At 45.3% G+C, this 24,363-nt stretch overlaps 1 protein-coding gene across 1 annotated transcript in view; it reads right to left on the reverse strand.

The window, feature by feature from the left end:
* Positions 1-24,363, reverse strand: part of MAST1 (microtubule associated serine/threonine kinase 1) — a 1,222,161-nt gene that overhangs the window by 507,246 nt on the left and 690,552 nt on the right. The gene's annotated exons all lie outside the window — the stretch shown is intronic.

The following is a 24,363-nucleotide window of genomic DNA, read 5'->3' on the forward strand; positions in this document are numbered from 1 at the left end:
TGCACCTGATACATAACAGCACTAACTCCCTGCACCTGAAACATAACAGCACTAACTCCCTGCACCTGATACATGTGTGCACTAATGCCCTGCACCTGATACATAAATACACTAACTCTCTGCACCTGATACATAACTGTATTAACTGCCTGCACCTGATACATGTGTGCAATAACTTCCTGCACCTGATACATATGTGCACTAATTCCATGAACCTGATACATAACTACACTAACTCCCTGCACCTGATACATGTGTACATTAACTCCATGCACCTGATAGATAACTGTACTAATTCCCTGCACCTGATACATAACTGCACTAACTCCCTGCACCTGATACATAACTGTACTAACTCCCTTCACATGATACATGTGTGCACTAACTCCCTGCACCTGATACATCTGGGCACTAATTCCCTGCACCTGATACATGTGTGCACTAACTGCCTGAACCTGATATATAACTGCACTAACTCCCTACACATGATACATAACTGCACTAACTTCCTGCACCTGATACATATGTGCAGTAACTCTTTGCACCTGATACATAACTACCTGCACCTGAAAAATATGTGCGCTAACTCCCTGCACCTGATATATATGTGCACTAACTCCCTGCTCCTGATACACATGTGCTAACTCCCTGCACATGATACATAACTGTGCTAACTCCCTGCACCTGATACATATGTGCACTAACTCCCTGCACCAGATACATATGTGCACTAACTCCCTGCACCGGATACATATGTACACTAACTCCCTGCACCTGATACATGTGTGCACTAACTCCCTGCACCTGATATATGTGTGTACTAACTCCTTGCAACTGATACATGTGTTTACTAACTCCCTGCACTTGATACATAAGTGCACTAACTTTCTACACCTGATACATAAGTGCACTAACTCCCTGCCCCCGATATATGCATGTACTAAATCTTTGCACCTGATACGTGTGTGTACTAACTCCCTGCACCTGATACATAAAAACACTATCTTGCTGCACCTGATACATAACTGCGCTAACTTCCTGCACCTGATAAATGTGTGCACTAACTCCTTGCAGCTGATACATGTGTGCAGAAACTCCCTGTACCTGATACATGTGTGCACTAACTCCCTGCACCTGATACATAACAGCACTAACTCCCTGCACCTGAAACATAACAGCACTAACTCCCTGCACCTGATACATGTGTGCACTAATGCCCTGCACCTGATACATAAATACACTAACTCTCTGCACCTGATACATAACTGTATTAACTGCCTGCACCTGATACATGTGTGCAATAACTTCCTGCACCTGATACATATGTGCACTAATTCCATAAACCTGATACATAACTACACTAACTCCCTGCACCTGATACATGTGTACATTAACTCCATGCACCTGATAGATAACTGTACTAACTCCCTGCACCTGATACATAACTGCACTAACTCCCTGCACCTGATACATAACTGTACTAACGCCCGTCACATGATACATGTGTGCACTAACTCCCTGCACCTGATACATCTGGGCACTAATTCCCTGCACCTGATACATGTGTGCACTAACTGCCTGAACCTGATATATAACTGCACTAACTCCCTACACATGATACATAACTGCACTAACTTCCTGCACCTGATACATATGTGCAGTAACTCTTTGCACCTGATACATAACTACCTGCACCTGAAAAATATGTGCACTAACTCCCTGCACCTGATAGATGTGTGCACTAACTCACTACACCTGTTAAATAACTGCGCTAACTCCCTGCACCTGATATATATGTGCACTAACTCCCTGCTCCTGATACACATGTGCTAACTCCCTGCACCTGATACATAACTGTGCTAACTCCCTGCACCTGATACATAACTGTGCACTAACTCCCTGCACCAGATACATATGTGCACTAACTCCCTGCACCGGATACATATGTACACTAACTCCCTGCACCTGAAACATATGTGCACTAACTCCCTGCACCTGATAGATGTGTGCACTAACTCACTACACCTGTTAAATAACTGCGCTAACTCCCTGCACCTGATATATATGTGCACTAACTCCCTGCTCCTGATACACATGTGCTAACTCCCTGCACCTGATACATAACTGTGCTAACTCCCTGCACCTGATACATATGTGCACTAACTCCCTGCACCAGATACATATGTGCACTAACTCCCTGCACCGGATACATATGTACACTAACTCCCTGCACCTGATACATGTGTGCACTAACTCCCTGCACCTGATATATGTGTGTACTAACTCCTTGCAACTGATACATGTGTTTACTAACTCCTTGCACTTGATACATAACTGCACTAACTTTCTACACCTGATACATAAGTGCACTAACTTTCTACACCTGATACATAAGTGCACTAACTCCCTGCCCCCGATATATGCATGTACTAAATCTTTGCACCTGATACGTGTGTACTAACTCCCTGCACCTGATACATAAAAACACTATCTCGCTGCACCTGATACATATGTGCTCTAACTCTCTGCACCTGATACATGTATGCACTAACTTTCTGCACCTGACACGTGTGCACTTACTCCCTGCTCATGATACATGTGTGTACTAACTCAACTCCCTGCACCTGATACATTTGTGCACTTACTCCTTCCACCTGATATGTGTGTAATAACTCCCTGTACCTGATACATATGTACACTAACTCCCTGCACCTGATACATATGTGCACTAACTTCCTGCACATAATACATGTGTGCACTTACTCCCTGCACCTAATACATATGTGCACTAACTCCCTGCACCTGATACATATGTGCACTAATTTCCTGCACCTGATACATGTGTGCAGTAATGCCCTGTACCTGATACATATGTGCACTAACTCCCTGCACCTGATACATGCGTGTATCAACTCCCTGCACCTATGTGTGCACTAACGCCCTGCACCTGATATGTGTGTAATAACTCCCTGCACCTGATACATATGTACACTAACTCCCTGCACCTGATACATATGTGCACTAACTCCCTGCACCTGATACATATGTGCACTAACTTCCTGCACATAATACATGTGTGCACTTACTCCCTGCACCTGATACATATGTGCACTAACTCCCTGCACCTGATACATATGTGCACTAATTCCCTGCACCTGATACACGTGTACAGTAATGCCCTGTACCTGATACATATGTGCACTAACTCCCTGCACCTGATACATGCGTGCATCAACTCCCTGCACCTATGTGTGCACTAACGCCCTGCACCTGATACATATGTGCACGTATGCCCTGCACCTGATACATATGTGTACTAACTCCCTGCACCTGATACATAACTGTACTAACTCTCTGCACCTGATACATAATTGCACTAATTCCCTGCACCTGATACAAAACTCTAGTAACTCCCTGCACATGATACATGTGTGCAATAACTTCCTGCACCTGATGCATGTGTGCACTAACTCCCTGCACCTGATATATATATGCACTAATTCCATGCACCAGATACATAATTACACTGACTCCCTGCACGTGATACATGTGTGCATTCACTCCCTGCACCTGAAACATAACCGTACTAATCCCTTGCACCTGAAACACGTGTGCCCTAACTCCCTGTACCTGGTACATGTGTGCACTAACTCCCTGCACCGATACACATGTGCACTAACTCCCTGCACCTGATACACATGTGCACTAACTCCCTGCACCTGATACACATGTGCACTAACTCCCTGCACCTGATACATCCGTGCACTAATGCCCTGCACCTGATATATATAAGCAGTAACTCCCTGCACCTGATACATATGTGTACTAACTCCCTGCAGCTTATAAATATGTGCACAAATGCTCTGCAGCTGATAAATATGTGCACTAACTTCCTGCACCTGATACATATGTGTACTAACTCCCTGCACCTGATACATAGCTGTACTAATTCAACGCACCTGATACGTAACTGTACTAATTACCTGCACATGATACATAACTGTACTAATTCCCTGCACCTGATACATGTGTGCACTAACTCCCTGCACCTGATACATACTTGCATTAACTTCCTGCACTTGATACATATGTGCACTAACTCTCTGCACCTGATACATGTATTCACTAACTCTCTGCACCTGATATATAGCTGCAGTAACTCCGAACACCTGATACATAACTGCAGTAACTCCCAGCACCTGATACATGTGCATTCTAAGTCCCTGCACCTGTTACATAACTGTGCTAACTTCTTGCACCTGATACATAAGTGCACTAAATCCCTGCTCCTGATACATATGTGCACTTACTCCCTGCACCTGATACATGTGTGCACTAACTCCCTGCACCTGATACATAACTGCACTAACTCTCTGCACCTGACAGATACGTGCATTAACTCCCTGCAACTGATACATAAGTGTACTAATTCCCTGGACCTGATACATGTGTGCACTAACTCCCCGTACTTAATAAATGTGTGCACTAACTCCACGCACCTAACACATATGTGCACTAACTCCCTGCACCTGATACATATGTGCACTAACTCCCTGCACATGATACATGTGTGCACTAACTCCCTGAACCTGATATACATGTGTACTGACTCCTTGCAACTGATACATGTGTGTACTAACTCCCTGCACTTGATACATAAGTGCATTAACTCCCTGCACCCGATACATATGTGCACTAACTCCCTGCACCCGATACATGTGTGTACTAACTCAACTCTCTGCACCTGACACATGTGCACTAACTCTCTGCACCTGATACATATGTGCACTAACTCCCTGCACGTGATACATGTGTGCAAAAACTCCCTGCACCTGACTCGTGTGCTCGTACTCCCTGCACCTGATAAATATGTGCACTAACTCCATGCACATGATACATGTATGCACTAACTCAACTCCCTGCACCTGATACATAGGTGCACCTGATACATACTTGCACTAACTCCCTGCACCTGATACATAACTGCATTAACTCCCTGCATCTGATATATGTGTGCATTAACTCCCTGAACCTGATACATAACTGCACTAATTCCCTGCACCTGACACATATGTGCACTAACTCCCTGCACCTGATACATAACTGTGCTAACTCCCTGCACCTGATACATAACTGTGCACTAACTCCCTGCACCAGATACATATGTGCACTAACTCCCTGCACCGGATACATATGTGCACTAACTCCCTGCACCGGATACATATGTGCACTAACTCCCTGCACCTGATACATGTGTGCACTAACTCCCTGCACCTGATATATGTGTGTACTAACTCCTTGCAACTGATACATGTGTTTACTAACTCCCTGCACTTGATACATAAGTGCACTAACTTTCTACACCTGATACATAAGTGCACTAACTCCCTGCCCCCGATATATGCATGTACTAAATCTTTGCACCTGATACGTGTGTGTACTAACTCCCTGCACCTGATACATAAAAACACTATCTCGCTGCACCTGATACATATGCGCTCTAACTTTCTGCACCTAATACATGTGTGCACTAACTCCCTGCACCTGATACACGTGTGCACTAACTTTCTGCACCTGACACGTGTGCACTTACTCCTTGCTCATGATACATGTGTGTACTAACTCAACTCCCTGCACCTGATACATTTGTGCACTTACTCCTTGCACTTGATATGTGTGTAATAACTCCCTGCACCTGATACATATGTACACTAACTCCCTGCACCTGATACATATGTGCACTAACTCCCTGCACCTGATACATATGTGCACTAACTTCCTGCACATAATACATGTGTGCACTTACTCCCTGCACCTGATACATATGTGCACTAACTCCCTGCACCTGATACATATGTGCACTAATTCTCTGCACCTGATACATGTGTGCAGTAATGCCCTGTACCTGATACATATGTGCAGTAACTCCCTGCACCTGATACATGCGTGCATCAACTCCCTGCACATATGTGTGCACTAACGCCCTGCACCTGATACATATGTGCACGTATGCCCTGCACCTGATACATATGTGTACTAACTCCCTGCACCTGATACATGTGTGCACTAACTCCCCGCACCTGATACATTTGTGCACTAACTCCCCGCACCTGATACATATGTGCACTAACTCCCCGCACCTGATACATATGTGCACTAACCCCCTGCACCTGATACATATGTGCACTAACTCCCTCCACCTGATACATGTGTGCACTAACTTCCTGAACCTGATATATGTGTGTATTAACTCCCTGCACATGATACATTTGTGTACTAACTCCCTGCAGGTGATACATTTGTGTACTAACTCCCTGCACCTGATACATGTGTGCACTAACTCCCTGCAACTGATACATGTGTGCACTAACTCCCTGCGGCTGATACGTGTGTACTAACTCCCTGCTCCTGATATAGGTGTGTACTAACTCAATTCCTTGCACCTGATACATAAGTGCACTAAGTCGCTGCAACTGATACATATGTGCACTAACTCCCTGCACCTGATACATATGTGCAGTTACTCCCTGCATCTGATACATGTGTGCACTAACTCCCTGCACCTGTTACATGTGTGTACTAAGTTAACTCCCTGCACCTGATCCATAAGTGCACCTGATACATAACTGCACTAACTCTCTGCATCTGCTGCATAACTGCACTAACTCCCTGCACCTGACAGATATGTGCACTAACTCCCTGCACCTGATACATAAGTGCACTAACTCCCTGGATCTGATACTTGTGTGGAATAACTCCCCGCACCTGATACATGTGTGCACTAACTCCCTGCACCTGATACATATGTGCACTAACACCTTGCATGTAATACATATGTGCATTAACTCCCTGCACCTGATACATGTATGCAATAACTCCCTGCAGCTGATACATGTATGCACTAACTCCCTACACCTGATACATATGTGCACTACCTTCCTAAACCTGATACATATGTGCACTACCTTCCTGCACCTGATACATGTGTGGACTAACTCCCTGCACCTGATACATGTGTGCCCTATCCCCCTGCATCTGACACATGTGTGCACTAACTCCCTGCTCCTGATACATGTATGCACTAACTCCCTGCACCTGATACATGTGTGTACTAACTCAACTCCCTGAACCTGATACACAAGTGCACCTGATACCTGATACATAACTGCACTAACTCCCTGCACCTGACAGATATCTGCACTAACTCCCTGCAACTGATACATAAGTGTACTAACTCCCTGGACCTGATACATGTGTGTGAACTAAATCCCCGCACCTAACACATGTGTGCACTAACTCCCTGCACCTGATACATATGTGCACTAACTTCCTGCACCTAATACATGTGTGCACTGACGCCCTGCACCTGATACATATGTGCACTAATTCTCTGCACCTGATACATGTGTGCAGTAATGCCTTGTAACTGATACATATGTGCACTAAATCCCTGCATCTGATACATACATGCATCAACTCCCTGCACCTGATACATATGTGCACGTATGCCCTGCACCTGATACATATGTGTACTAACTCCCTGCACCTGATATATAACTGTACTAACTCTCTGCACTTGATACATGACTGCACTAATTCCCTGCACCTGATACAAAACTCTAGTAACTCCCTGCACATGATACATGTGCGCAATATGCAATAACTTCCTGCACCTGATGCATGTGTGCACTAACTCCCTGCACCTGATACATATATACACTAATTCCATACACCTGTTACATAACTACAGTAACTCCCTGCACGTGATACATGTGTGTATTCACTCCCTGCACTTGAACCATAACTGTACTAATCCCTTGCACCTGAAACATGTGTGCCCTAACTCCCTGCACCTGATACATGTGTGCAGTAACTCCCTGCACCTGATACATCTGTGCACTAACGCCCTGCACCTGACACATATGAGCAGTAACTCCCTGCACCTGATACATGCATGCACTAACTCCCTGCACCTGATACATGTGCACTAATGCCTTGCACCTGATACATATGTGCACTAACTCCTTGCACCTGATACATATGTGCACTAACTCCCTGCACCTGATACATGTGTGCACTAACTCCCTGCACCTCATATGTGTGTACTAACTCCTTGCAACTGATACATGTGTTTACTAACTCCCTGCACTTGATACATAAGTGCACTAACTTTCTACACCTGATACATAAGTGCACTTAACTCCCTGCCCCCGATATATGCATGTACTAAATCTTTGCACCTGATACGTGTGTGTACTAACTCCCTGCACCTGATACATAAAAACACTATCTCACTGCACCTGATACATATGTGCTCTAACTCTCTGCACCTAATACATGTGTGCACTAACTCCCTGCACCTGATACATGTGTGCACTAACTTTCTGCACCTGACACATGTGCTCTTACTCCCTGCTCATGATACATGTGTGTACTAACTCAACTCCCTGCACCTGATACATTTGTGCACTTACTCCTTGCACCTGATATGTGTGTAATAACTCCCTGCACCTGATACATATGTACACTAACTCGCTGCACCTGATACATATGTGCACTAACTCCCTGCACCTGATACATATGTGCACTAACTTCCTGCACATAATACATGTGTGCACTTACTCCCTGCACCTGATACATATGTGCACTAACTCCCTGCACCTGATACATATGTGCACTAATTCTCTGCACCTGATACATGTGTGCAGTAATGCCCTGTACCTGATACATATGTGCACTAACTCCCTGCACCTGATACATGCGTGCATCAACTCCCTGCACCTATGTGTGCACTAACGCCCTGCACCTGATACATATGTGCACGTATGCCCTGCACCTGATACATATGTGTACTAACTCCCTGCACCTGATACATAACTGTACTAACTCTCTGCACCTGATACATAATTGCACTAATTCTCTGCACCTGATACAAAACTCTAGTAACTCCCTGCACATGATACATGTGTGCAATAACTTCCTGCACCTGATACATATATGCACTAATTCCATGCACCTGATACATAATTACACTAACTCCCTGCACGTGATACATGTGCGCATTCACTCCCTGCACCTGAAACATAACTGTACTAATCCCTTGCACCTGAAACACATGTGCCCTAACTCCCTGTACCTGGTACATGTGTGCACTAACTCCCTGCACCTGATACACATGTGCACTAACTCCCTGCACCTGATACATCCATGCACTAATGCCCTGCACCTGATATATATGAGCAGTAACTCCCTGCACCTGATACATATGTGTACTAACTCCCTGCAGCTGATAAATATGTGCACTAATGCCCTGCAGCTGATAAATATGTGCACTAACTTCCTGCACCTGATACATATGTGTACTACCTCCCTGCACCTGATACATAGCTGTACTAATTCAACGCACCTGATACGTAACTGTACTAATTACCTGCACCTGATACATAACTGTACTAATTCCCTGCACCTGAGACATGTGTGCACTAACTCCCTGCACCTGATACATACTTGCATTAACTTCCTACACTTGATACATATGTGCACTAACTCTCTGCACCTGATACATGTATTCACTAACTCTCTGCACCTGATATATAGCTGCAGTAACTCCGAACACCTGATACATAACTGCAGCAACTCCCAGCACCTGATACATGTGCATTCTAAGTCCCTGCACCTGTTACATAACTGTGCTAACTTCTTGCACCTGAAACATAAGTGCACTAAATCCCTGCTCCTGATACATATGTGCACTTACTCCCTGTACCTGATACATATGTGTGCTAAGTCCCTACACCTGAAACATAACTGCACTAACTCCCTGCACCTGATACATGTGTGCACTAACTCCCTGCACCTGATACATAACTGCACTAACTCTCTGCACCTGACAGATACGTGCATTAACTCCCTGCAACTGATACATAAGTGTACTAATTCCCTGGACCTGATACATGTGTGCACTAACTCCCCGTATCTAATAAATGTGTGCACTAACTTCACGCACCTGATACATATGTGCACTAACTCCCTGCACCTGATACATATGTGCACTAACTTCCTGCACCTAATACATGTATGCACTGACGCCCTGCACCTGATACATATGTGCACTAATTCTCTGCACTTGATACATGTGTGCAGTGATGCCTTGTAACTGATACATATGTGCACTAAATCCCTGCATCTGATACATACATGCATCAACTCCCTGCACCTATGTGTGCACTAACTCCCTGCACCTGATACATATGTGCACGTATGCCCTGCACCTTATACATATGTGTACTAACTCCCTGCACCTGATATATAACTGTACTAACTCTCTGCACTTGATACATGACTGCACTAATTCCCTGCACTTGATACAAAACTCTAGTAACTCCCTGCACATGATACATGTGCGCAATATGCAATAACTTCCTGCACCTGATGCATGCGTGCACTAACTCCCTGCACCTGATACATATATACACTAAATCCATGCACCTGTTACATAACTACACTAACTCCCTGCACGTGATACATGTGTGCATTCACTCCCTGCACTTGAACCATAACTGTAATAATCCCTTACACCTGAAACATGTGTGCCCTAACTCACTGCACCTGATACATGTGTGCAGTAACTCCCTGCACCTGATACATCTGTGCACTAACGCCCTGCACCTGACAAATATGAGCAGTAACTCCCTGCACCTGATACATGCATGCACAACTCTCTGCACCTGATACATGTGCACTAATGCCCTGCACCTGATACATATGTGCACTAACTCCCTGCACATGATACATGTGTGCACTAACTCCCTAAACCTGATATACATGTGTACTGACTCCATGCAACTGATACATGTGTGTACTAACTCCCTGCACTTGATACATAAGTGCATTAACTCCCTGCACCCGATACATATGTGCACTAACTCCCTGCACCCGATACATGTGTGTACTAACTCCCTGCACCTAATACATGTATGCACTAACTCCCTGCACCTGATACATGTGTGCACTAACTCCCTGCTCCTGATACATGTGTGTACTAACTCAACTCTCTGCACCTGACACGTGTGCACTAACTCTGTACCTGATTCATGTGTGTACTAACTCCCTGCACCTGATACATATGTGCACTAACTCCCTGCACCTGATACATATGTGCACTAACTCCCTGCACGTGATACATGTGTGCAAAAACTCCCTGCACCTGACTTGTGTGCTCGTACTCCCTGCACCTGATAAATATGTGCACTAACTCCATGCACATGATACATGTATGCACTAACTCAACTCCCTGCACCTGATACATAGGTGCACCTGATACATACCTGCACTAACTCCCTGCACCTGATACATAACTGCATTAACTCCCTGCATGTGATATATGTGTGCATTAACTCCCTGAACCTGATACATAACTGCACTAATTCCCTGCACCTGACACATATGTGCACTAACTCCCTGCACCTGATACATAACTGTGCTAACTCCCTGCACCTGATACATAACTGTGCTAACTCCCTGCACCAGATACATATGTGCGCTAACTCCCTGCACTGGATACATATGTACACTAACTCCCTGCACCTGATACATGTGTGCACTAACTCCCTACACCTGATATATGTGTGTACTAACTCCTTGCAACTGATACATGTGTTTACTAACTCCCTGCACTTGATACATAAGTGCACTAACTTTCTACACCTGATACATAAGTGCACTAACTCCCTGCCCCGATATATGCATGTACTAAATCTTTGCACCTGATACGTGTGTGTACTAACTCCCTGCACCTGATACATAAAAACACTATCTCGCTGCACCTGATACATATGTGCTCTAACTCTCTGCACCTAATACATGTGTGCACTAACTCCCTGCACCTGATACACGTGTGCACTAACTTTCTGCACGTGACACGTGTGCACTTACTCCCTGCTCATGATACATTTGTGCACTTACTCCTTGCACCTGATACGTGTGTAATAACTCCCTGCACCTGATACATATGTACACTTAACTCCCTGCACCTGATACATATGTGTACTAACTCCCTGCACCTGATACATATGTGCACTAATTCCCTGCACCTGATACATGTGTGCAGTAATGCCCTGTACCTGATACATCTGTGCACTAACTCCCTGCACCTGATACATGCGTGCATCAACTCCCTGCACCTATGTGTGCACTAACGCCCTGCACCTGATACATATGTGCACGTATGCCCTGCACCTGATACATATGTGTACTAACTCCCTGCACCTGATACATATGTGCACTAACTCCCCGCACCTGATACATTTGTGCACTAACTCCCCGCACCTGATACATATGTGCACTAACTCCCTGCACCTGATACATATGTGCACTAACTCCCTCCACCTGATACATGTGTGCACTAACTTCCTGAACCTGATATATGTGTGTATTAACTCCCTGCACATGATACATTTGTGCACTAACTCCCTGCAGGTGATACATATGTGCACTAACTCCATGCACCTCATACATGTGTGCACTAACTCCCTGCACCTGATACATATGTGCACTAACTCCCTGCACCTGATACATGTGTGCACTAACTCCCTGCACCTGATACATGTGTGCACTAACTCCCTGCAACTGATACATGTGTGCACTAACTCCCTGCGGCTGATACATGTGCACTAACTCCCTGCTCCTGATACAGGTGTGTACTAACTCCTTGCACCTGATACATAAGTGCACTAAGTCGCTGCAACTGATACATATGTGCACTAACTCCCTGCACCTGATACATATGTGCAGTTACTCCCTGCATCTGATACATGTGTGCACTAACTCCCTGCACCTGATACATGTGTGCACTAACTCCCTGCACCTGTTACATGTGTGTACTAAGTTAACTCCCTACACCTGATCCATAAGTGCACCTGATACATAACTGCACTAACTCTCTGCATCTGCTACATAACTGCACTAACTCCCTGCACCTGACAGATATGTGCACTAACTCCCTGCACCTGATACATAAGTGCACTAACTCCCTGGATCTGATACTTGTGTGGAATAACTCCCCGCACCTGATACATGTGTGCACTAACTCCCTACACCTGATACATATGTGCACTAACACCTTGCACGTAATACATATGTGCATTAACGCCCTGCACCTGATACATGTATGCACTAACTCCCTGCAGCTGATACATGTATGCGCTAACTCCCTACACCTGATACATATGTGCACTACCTTCCTGCACCTGATACATGTGTGGACTAACTCCCTGCACCTGATACATGTGTGCCCTATCCCCCTGCATCTGACACATGTGTGCACTAACTCCCTGCACCTGATACATGTGTGCACTACCTCAACTCCCTGAACCTGATACACAAGTGCACCTGATACATAACTGCACTAACTCCCTGCACCTGACAGATATCTGCACTAACTCCCTGCAACTGATACATAAGTGTACTAACTCCCTGGACCTGATACGTGTGAACTAAATCCCCGCACCTAATACATGTGTGCACTAACTCCCTGCACCTGATACATATGTGCACTAACTCCCTGCACCTGATACATATGTGCACTAACTCCCTGCATCTGATACATAACTACATTAACTTCCTGCACCTGATACATATGTGCACTAACTCCCTGCACCTGATACATATGTGCACTAACTCCCTCCACCTGATACATGTGTGCACTAACTTCCTGAACCTGATATATGTGTGTATTAACTCCCTGCACATGATACATTTGTGCACTAACTCCCTGCAGGTGATACATATGTGCACTAACTCCATGCACCTCATACATGTGTGCACTAACTCCCTGCACCTGATACATATGTGCACTAACTCCCTGCACCTGATACATGTGTGCACTAACTCCCTGCACCTGATACATGTGTGCACTAACTCCCTGCAACTGATACATGTGTGCACTAACTCCCTGCGGCTGATACGTGTGTACTAACTCCCTGCTCCTGATACAGGTGTGTACTAACTCCTTGCACCTGATACATAAGTGCACTAACTCCCTGCACCTGATACATATGTGCAGTTACTCCCTGCATCTGATACATGTGTGCACTAACTCCCTGCACCTGATACATGTGTGCACTAACTCCCTGCACCTGTTACATGTGTGTACTAAGTTAACTCCCTACACCTGATCCATAAGTGCACCTGATACATAACTGCACTAACTCCCTGCACCTGACAGATATGTGCACTAACTCCCTGCACCTGATACATAAGTGCACTAACTCCCTGGATCTGATACTTGTGTGGAATAACTCCCCGCACCTGATACATGTGTGCACTAACTCCCTGCACCTGATACATATGTGCACTAACACCTTGCACGTAATACATATGTGCATTAACGCCCTGCACCTGATACATGTATGCACTAACTCCCTGCAGCTGATACATGTATGCGCTAACTCCCTACACCTGATACATATGTGCACTACCTTCCTGCACCTGATACATGTGTGGACTAACTCCCTGCACCTGATACATGTGTGCCCTATCCCCCTGCATCTGACACATGTGTGCACTAACTCCCTGCACCTGATACATGTGTGCACTAACTCAACTCCCTGAACCTGATACACAAGTGCACCTGATACATAACTGCACTAACTCCCTGCACCTGACAGATATCTGCACTAACTCCCTGCAACTGATACATAAGTGTACTAACTCCCTGGACCTGATACGTGTGTGAACTAAATCCCCGCACCTAATACATGTGTGCACTAACTCCCTGCACCTGATACATATGTGCACTAACTCCCTGCACCTGATACATATGTGCACTAACTCCCTGCATCTGATACATAACTATATTAACTTCCTGCACCTGATACATATGTGCACTAACTCCCTGCACCAAATACATGTGTGCACTAACTCCCTGCACCTGATACATATGTGCACTAATTCCCTGCACCTGATACATGTGTGCACTAATGCCCTGCACCTGATACATATGTGCACTAACTCCTTGCACCTGATACATGTGTGCACCAACTCCCTGCACCTGATACATATATGCACCCACTCCCTGCACCTGATACATAACTGTACTACCTCTCTGCACCTGATACATAATTGCACTAACTCCCTGCACCTGATACATAACTGTACTACTCCCTGCACCTGATACATGTGTGCAGTAACTTCCTGCACATGATACATGTGTGCACTAACTCCCTGCACCTGATACATATGTGCACTAATTCCCTGTACCTGATACATAACTACACTAATTCCCTGCACCTGATACATGTGTGCATTAACTCCCTGCACCTTATACATATGAGCAGTAACTCCCTGCACCTGATACGTGCATGCACTTACTCCCTGCACCTGATACATGTGCACTAATGCATTACACCTGATACATATGTGCACTAACTCCCTGCACCGGATACATATGTGTACTAACTCCCTGCACCTGATACATAACTACTAATTCACCGCACCTGATTTGTAACTATACTAATTCCCTGCACCTGATACATAACTGTACTAATTCCCTGCACCTGATACATGTGTGCACTAACTCCCTGCACCTGATACATGTGTGCATTAACTCCCTGCACCTGCAACATACTTGCACTAACTTCCTGCACTTGATACATATGTGCACTAACTCTCTGCACCTGATACATGTATTCACTAACTCTCTGCACCTGATATATAGCTATAGTAACTCCAAACACCTGATACATAACTGCAGTAACTCCCAGCACCTGATATGCGCATTCTAAGTCCCTGCACCTGTTACATAACTGTGCTAACTTCTTGCACCTGATACATATGTGCACTAACTCCTTGCACCTGATACATATGTGCACTAACTCCATGAACCTGATTCATATGTGTGCTAACTCCCTGCACTTGATAGATAACTGCGCTTACTTCCAGCACCTGATACATATGTGTGCTAACTCCCTGCAGCTGATACACAACTGTGCTAACTCCATGCACCTGATACATGTGTGCTAACTCCATGCACCTGATACATACTTGCACTAACTCCCTGCACCTGATACATATGTGCACTAACTCCCTGAACCTGATACATGTGTGCACTAACTCCCTGCACCTGAAACATAACAGCATTAACTCCCTGCACCTGATACATGTGTGCAATAATGCCCTGCACCTGATACATATGTACACTAACACCCTGCACCTGATAAATATGTGTACTCCCTGCACCTGATACATAACTGTACTAAGTCTCTGCACCTGATACATAAATGCACTACCTCTCTGCACCTGATACATACATGTATTGACTCCCTGCACCTGATACATGTGTGCAATAACTTCCTGCACCTGATACATATGTGCACTAACTCCCTGAACCTGATACATAACTACACTAACTCCCTGTACCTGATACATGTGTGCATTAACTCCCTGCACCTGATAGATAACTGTACTAATTCCCTGCACCTGATACATAACTGCACTGACTCCCTGCACCTGATACATAACTGTACTAACTCCCTTCACCTGAAACATGTGTGCACTAACTCCCTGCATCTGATACATCTGGGCACTAATTCTCTGCACCTGACACATGTGTGCACTAACTGCCTGAACCTGATATATAACTGCACTAACTCCCTACAAATGATACACAACTGCACTAACTTCCTTTACCTGATATATATGTGCAGTAACTCTTTGCACCTGATACATGTGTGCACTAACTCTCTGCACCTGATACATGTGTGCACTAACTCCCAGCACCTGATACATGCATGCTGTAAGTCCCTGCCACTGTTACGTAACTGTGCTAACTACCTGCACCTGACACATATGTGCACTAACTCCCTGCACCTGACACATATGTGCACTAACTCCCTGCACCTGATACATAAGTACACTAACTCTCTGGACCTGATACATGTGTGCACTAACTCCCTGCACCTGATACATTTGTGCACTAACTCCCTGCACCTGATATATAACTGCGCTAACTCCCTGCACCTCATACATATGTGTGCTAACTCCCTGCACGTAATACATAATTGCGGTAACTCCCTGCACCTGATACATATGTGCACTAACTCCCTGCACGTGATACATGTGTGCACTAACTCCCTGGACCTGATATACATCTGTACTGACTCCTTGCAACTGATACATGTGTGTACTAACTCCCTGAACTTGATACATAAGTGCACTAACTCCCTGCACCCGATACATATGTGCACTAACTCCCTGCACCCGATACATGTGTGTACTAACTCCCTGCACCTAATACATGTATGCACTAACTCCCTGCACCTGATACATGTGTGCACTAACTCCCTGCTCCTGATAGATGTGTGTACTAACTCAACTCTCTGCACCTGACACGTGTGCACTAACTCTCTGCACCTGATTCATGTGTGTACTACCTACCTGCACCTGATACATATGTGCACTAACTCCCTGCACCTGATACATATTTGCACTAACTCCCTGCATGTGATACATGTGTGCAAAAACTCCCTGCACCTGACACATGTGTGCTCGTACTCCCTGAACCTGATACATAACTGCACTAACTCCCTGCACCTGACACATATGTGCACTAACTCCCTGCACCTGATACATAAGTGCACTAACTCCCTGCACCTGATACATGTGTGCACTAACTCCCCGCACCTGATACATTTGTGCACTAACTCCCCGCACCTGATACATTTGTGCACTAACTCCCCGCACCTGATACATTTGTGCACTAACTCCCCGCACCTGATACATTTGTGCACTAACTCCCTGCACCTGATACATTTGTGCACTAACTCCCTGCACCTGATACATATGTGCACTAACTCCCTCCACCTGATACATGTGCGCACTAACTTCCTGAACCTGATATATGTGTGTATTAACTCCCTGTACATAATACATTTGTGTACTAACTCCCTGCAGGTGATACATATGTGCACTAACTCCCTGCAGGTGATACATATGTGCACTAACTCCCTGCACCTTATACATGTGTGCACTAACTTCCTGCACCTGATACATATGTGCACTAACTCCCTGCACCTGATACATGTGTGCACTAACTCCCTGCAACTGATACATGTGTGCACTAACTCCCTGCGGCTGATACGTGTGTACTAACTCCCTGCTCCTGATACAGGTGTGTACTAACTCAACTCCTTGCACCTGATACATAAGTGCACTAAGTCGCTGCAACTGATACATATGTGCACTAACTCCCTGCACCTGATACATATGTGCAGTTACTCCCTGCATCTGATACATGTGTGCACTAACTCCCTGCACCTGATACATGTGTGCACTAACTCCCTGCACCTGTTACATGTGTGTACTAAGTTAACTCCCTGCACCTGATCCATAAGTGCACCTGATACATAACTGCACTAACTCTCTGCATCTGCTACATAACTGCACTAACTCCCTGCACCTGACAGATATGTGCACTAACTCCCTGCACCTGATACATAAGTGCACTAACTCCCTGGATCTGATACTTGTATGGAATAACTCCCCGCACCTGATACATGTGTGCACTAACTCCCTGCACCTGATACATGTATGCACTAACTCTCTGCAGCTGATACATGCATGCACTAACTCCCTGCACCTGATACATATGTGCACTACCTCCCTGCACCTGATACATGTGTGGACTAACTCCCTGCACCTGATACATGTGTGCCCTATCCCCCTGCATCTTACACATGTGTGCACTAACTCCCTGCTCCTGATACATGTATGCACTAACTCCCTGCACCTGATACATGTGTGTACTAACTCAACTCCCTGAACCTGATACACAAGTGCACCTGATACATAACTGCACTAACTCCCTGCACCTGACAGATATGTGCACTAACTCCCTGCAACTGATACATAAGTGTACTAACTCCCTGGACCTGATAAGTGTGTGAACTAAATCCCCGCACCTAATACATGTGTGCACTAACTCCCTGCACCTGATACATATGTGCACTAATTCCCTGCAGCTGATACATGTGTGCACTAATGCCCTGTACCTGATACATATGTGCACTAACTCCTTGCACCTGATACATGCGTGCACCAACTCCCTGCACCTGATACATACGTGCACCCACTCCCTGCACCTGATACATAACTGTACTACCTCTCTGCACCCGATACATAATTGCACTAACTCCCTGCACCTGATACATAACTGTACTAACTCCCTGCACCTTATACATGTGTGCAGTAACTTCCTGCACATGATACACATGTGCACTAACTCTCTGCACCTGATACATATGTGCACTAATTCCCTGCACCTGATACATAACTACACTAATTCCCTGCACCTGATACATTTGTGCATTAAATCCCTGCACCTGATACATGTGCATTAAATCCCTGCACCTGATACATAACTGTAATTATCCCCTGCACTTGATACATGCACCTGATACATTCTAACTTCCTGCACCTGATACACATGTGCAATAACTCCCTGCCCCTGATACATGCGTGTACTAACTCACATCACCTTATACTTGTGTGTACTAACTCAACTCCCTGCACCTGATACATAAGTGCACCTGATACGTAACTGCACTACCTCCCTGTACCTGCTACATAACTGTACTAACTCCATGCACCTTATCCATGTGTGCACTAACTCACTGCACCCGATATATAACTGCACTAACTCCCGGCACCTGTCAGATATGTGCACTATCTCCCTGCAATTGATACATGAAGTTTATTAACTCCCTGGACCTGATACATGTGTGCACTAACTCCCCCCACCAAATACATGTGTGCACTAACTCCCGGCACCTGATACATATGTGCACTAACTCCCTGCATGTGATACATATGTGCACTAACTCCCTGCACATGATACATAACTGCACTAACTCCCTGCACCTGATAAATAACTGCACTAACTCCCTGCACCTGATACATATGTGCACTAACTCCCTGCACCTGATACATATGTGCACAACTCCCTGCCCCTAATACATATGTGCACAACTCCCTGCCCCTAATACATGTGTGCACTAACTCCCTGCACCTGATACATGTGTGCACTAACTCCCTGCACCTGATACATATGTGCACTAATTCTCTGCACCTGATACTTGTGTGCACTAATGCCCTGCACCTGATACATGCGTGCACCAACTCCCTGCACCTGATACATGTGCACTAATGCCCTGCACCTGACACATATGTGCACGAATGCCCTGCACCTGATACATATGTGTACTAACTCCCTGCACCTGATACATAAGTGTACTAAATCTCTGCACCTGATACATAACTGCACTAACTCCCTGCACCTGATACATAACTATACTAACTCCCTGTACCTGATACGTGTGCAATAACTTCCTGAACCTGATACGTGTGCACTAACTCCTTGTACCTGATACATATGTGCACTAATTCCCTGCACCTGATACATAACTACACTAACTCTCTGCATGTGATACATGCGTGCATTACCTCCCTGCACCAAATACATAACTGTACTAATCCCATGCACCTGATACATGTGTGCACTAACTCCCCCCACCTAATACATGTGTGCACTAACTCCCGGCACCTGATACATATGTGCACTAACTCCCTGCATGTGATACATATGTGCAGTAACTCCCTGCACATGATACATAACTGCACTAACTCCCTGCACCTGATAAATAACTGCACTAACTCCCTGCAGCTGATACATATGTGCACCAACTCCCTGCACCTGATACATATGTGCACAACTCCCTGCACCTAATACATGTGTGCACTAACTCCCTGCACCTGATACATGTGTGCACTAACTTCCTGCACCTGATACATATGTGCACTAATTCCCTGCACCTGATACTTGTGTGCACTAATGCCCTGCACCTGATACATGCGTGCACCAACTCCCTGCACCTGATACATGTGCACTAATGCCCTGCACCTGACACATATATGCACGAATGCCCTGCACTTGATACATATGTGTACTAACTTCCTGCACCTGATACATAAGTGTACTAAATCTCTGCACCTGATACATAACTGCACTAACTCCCTGCACCTGATACATAACTATACTAACTCCCTGTACCTGATACGTGTGCAATAACTTCCTGAACCTGATACGTGTGCACTAACTCCTTGTACCTGATACATATGTGCACTAATTCCCTGCACCTGATACATAACTACACTAACTCTCTGCATGTGATACATGCGTGCATTACCTCCCTGCACCAAATACATAACTGTACTAATCCCATGCACCTGAAACATGTGTGCACTAACTCCCTGCACCTGGTACATGTGTGCACTAACTCCCTGCACCTGGTACATGTGTGCACTAACTCCCTGCACCTGATACATGCGTGCACTAACTCCCTGCACCTGATACATCTGTGTACTAACTCCCTGCACCTGATACGTGTGCATGAATGCCCTGCACCTGATACACATGTGCACTAACTCCCTGTACCTGATACATATGTGCACTAATGCCCTGCATCTGATACATATGTGCACTAACTCCCTGCACTTGATACATGCATGCACTAACTTCCTGCACCTGATACGTGTGCACTAATGCCCTGCACCTGATAAATATGTGCACTAACTCCCTGCTATTGATACATATGTGTACTAACTCCCTGCACTTGATACATAAATGGACTAACTCCCTGCACCTGATACATAACTTTACTAATTCCCTGCACCTGATATGTAACTGTACTAATTCCCTGCACCTGATCCATAACTGTACTAATTCCCTGCACCTGATACATGTGCACTAACTCTCTGCACCTGATACATGTGAGCACTAACTCCCTGCACCTGATACATGTGTGCACTAATTCCCTGCTCCTGATACATAACTGCATTAACTCCCTGCACCTGATACATCTGTGCACTAACTCCCTGCACCTGATACATAACTGTACTAATCCCCTGCACCTGATATATGTGTGCACAAACTCCCCGGGCCTGATGCATGTGTGCACTAACTCTCTGCACCTCATCCATATGTCCACTAACTTCCTGCACCTGATACATAACTGCATTAAGTCACTGCACTTGTTACATACGTGCACTAACTCCCTGCATCTGACACATGTGTGCTCTAACTCCCTGTACCTGCTACATATGTGCACTAACTGCCTGCACCAGATACAAGTGTGCACTAACTCTCTGGACCTGATACATGTGTGCACTAACTCCTTGCACCTGATACATAACTGCACTAACTCCTTACACCTGAGACATACTTGCACAAACCCCCTGCTCTTGATACATATGTGCACTAATGCACATGATACATGTGTGCACTAACTCTCTGCAGCTGATACATAGCTGCACTAACTCCAAGCACCTGATACACAACTGCATTAACTCCCAGCACCTGATACATGCCCGTTCTAAGTCCCTGCAACTGTTACATAACTGCGTTAACTTCTTGCACCTGATACATATGTGCACTAACTCCCTGCACCTGATACATATGTGCACTAACTCCCTGTACCTGATACATATGTGTGCTAACTCCCTGCAGCTGATACATAATTGTGCTAACTCCCTGCATCTGATACATATGTGCACTAACTCCCTGAACCTGATACATATGTATGATAACTCCCTGCATTTGATACATAACTGTGCTAACTCCCTGCACCTGATACATATGTATGCAAACTCCCTGCACCTGATTCAGAACTGTGCTAACTCCCTGCACCTGATACATGTGTGCAAACTCCATGCACCTGATACATAATTGTGCTAACTCCATGCACCTGATACATAATTGCACTAACTCCCTGCACCTGATACATAACTGCGCTAACTCCCTGCACCTGATACATGTGTGCACTAACTCCCTGCACCTGATACATGTGAGCACTAACTCCCTGCACCGGATATATGTGTGCACTAACTCCCTGCACCTGATACATAACAGCACTAACTCCCTGAACCTGATAAATAACAGCACTAACTCTCTGCACCTGATACATGTGTGCAATAATGACCTGCACCTGATACATATGTGTACTAACTCTCTCCACCTGATACACAACTGTACTAACTCCCTTCACCTGATGCATGTGTGCACTAACTCCCTGCTCCTGATACATCTGGGCACTAACTCCCTGCACCTGATACATACTTGCATTAATTCTCTGCACCTGATACATAACTGCACTAACTCCCTGCACCTGATACATGTATGCACTAGCTCCCTGCACCAAATACATAACTGTACTATTCCCCTGCAACCAATACATGTGTGCACAAACTCCCTGCACATGATACATCTGTGCATTAACTCCCTGCACCTAATACATATGTGAACTAACTCCCTGCACCTGATACATAACTGCACTATGTCCCTGCACCTGTTACATAAGTGCGATAACTCCCTGCACCTGATACATGTGTGCTCTAACTCACTGCACCTGATACATATGTGCACTAACTGCCTGCACCTAATACATGTGTGCACTAACTGCCTGCACCTGATACATGTGTGCACTAACTCCCTGCACCTGATAAATGTGTGCACTAACTCCCTGAACCTGATATATAATTGCACTAACTCCCTACACATGATACATAACTGCACTAACTTGCACCTGATACATATGTGCAGTAACTCTTTGCACCTGATAGATGTGTGCACTAACTCACTACAGCTGTTACATAACTGTGCTATCTCCCTGCACCTGATACATATGTGCGCTAACTCCCTGCACCTGATACATGTGTGCTAACTCACTGCACCTGATACATAACTGCGCTAACTTCCTGCACCTGATTCATATGTGCACTAACTTCCTGCACCTGATACACGTGTGCTAAATTCCTGCACCTGATATATAACTGCGCTAACTCCCTGCACCTGATATATATGTGTGCTAACTCCCTGCAGCTGATACATAATTGCGCTAACTCCCTGCACCTGATAATATGTGCAGTAACTCCCTGCACCTGATACATATGTGCACTAACTCCCTGCACCTGATACATATGTGCACTAATTCCCTGCACCTGATAGATATGTGCACAAACTCCCTGCACCTGACACATGTATGAACTAACTCCCTGCACCTGATACATGTGTGTACTAACTCAACTCCTTGCACCTGATACATAAGTGCACCTGATACATAACTGCACTAACCCCCTGCAACTGATACATAAGTGTATTAACTCCCTGGACCTGATACATGTGTGCACTACCACCCCACATTTGATACATATGCACTAACTCCATGCACCTGATCCATATGTGCACTAACTCCCTGCACCTAATACACATGTGCACTAACTCCCTGCACTTGATACATGTGTACTAACTCCCTG

This window comes from Protopterus annectens, chromosome 9.part0 (assembly GCF_019279795.1).
Source record: "Protopterus annectens isolate FY-2018-M chromosome 9.part0, PAN1.0, whole genome shotgun sequence".
NCBI classification, from domain to species: Eukaryota; Metazoa; Chordata; order Ceratodontiformes; family Protopteridae; genus Protopterus; species Protopterus annectens.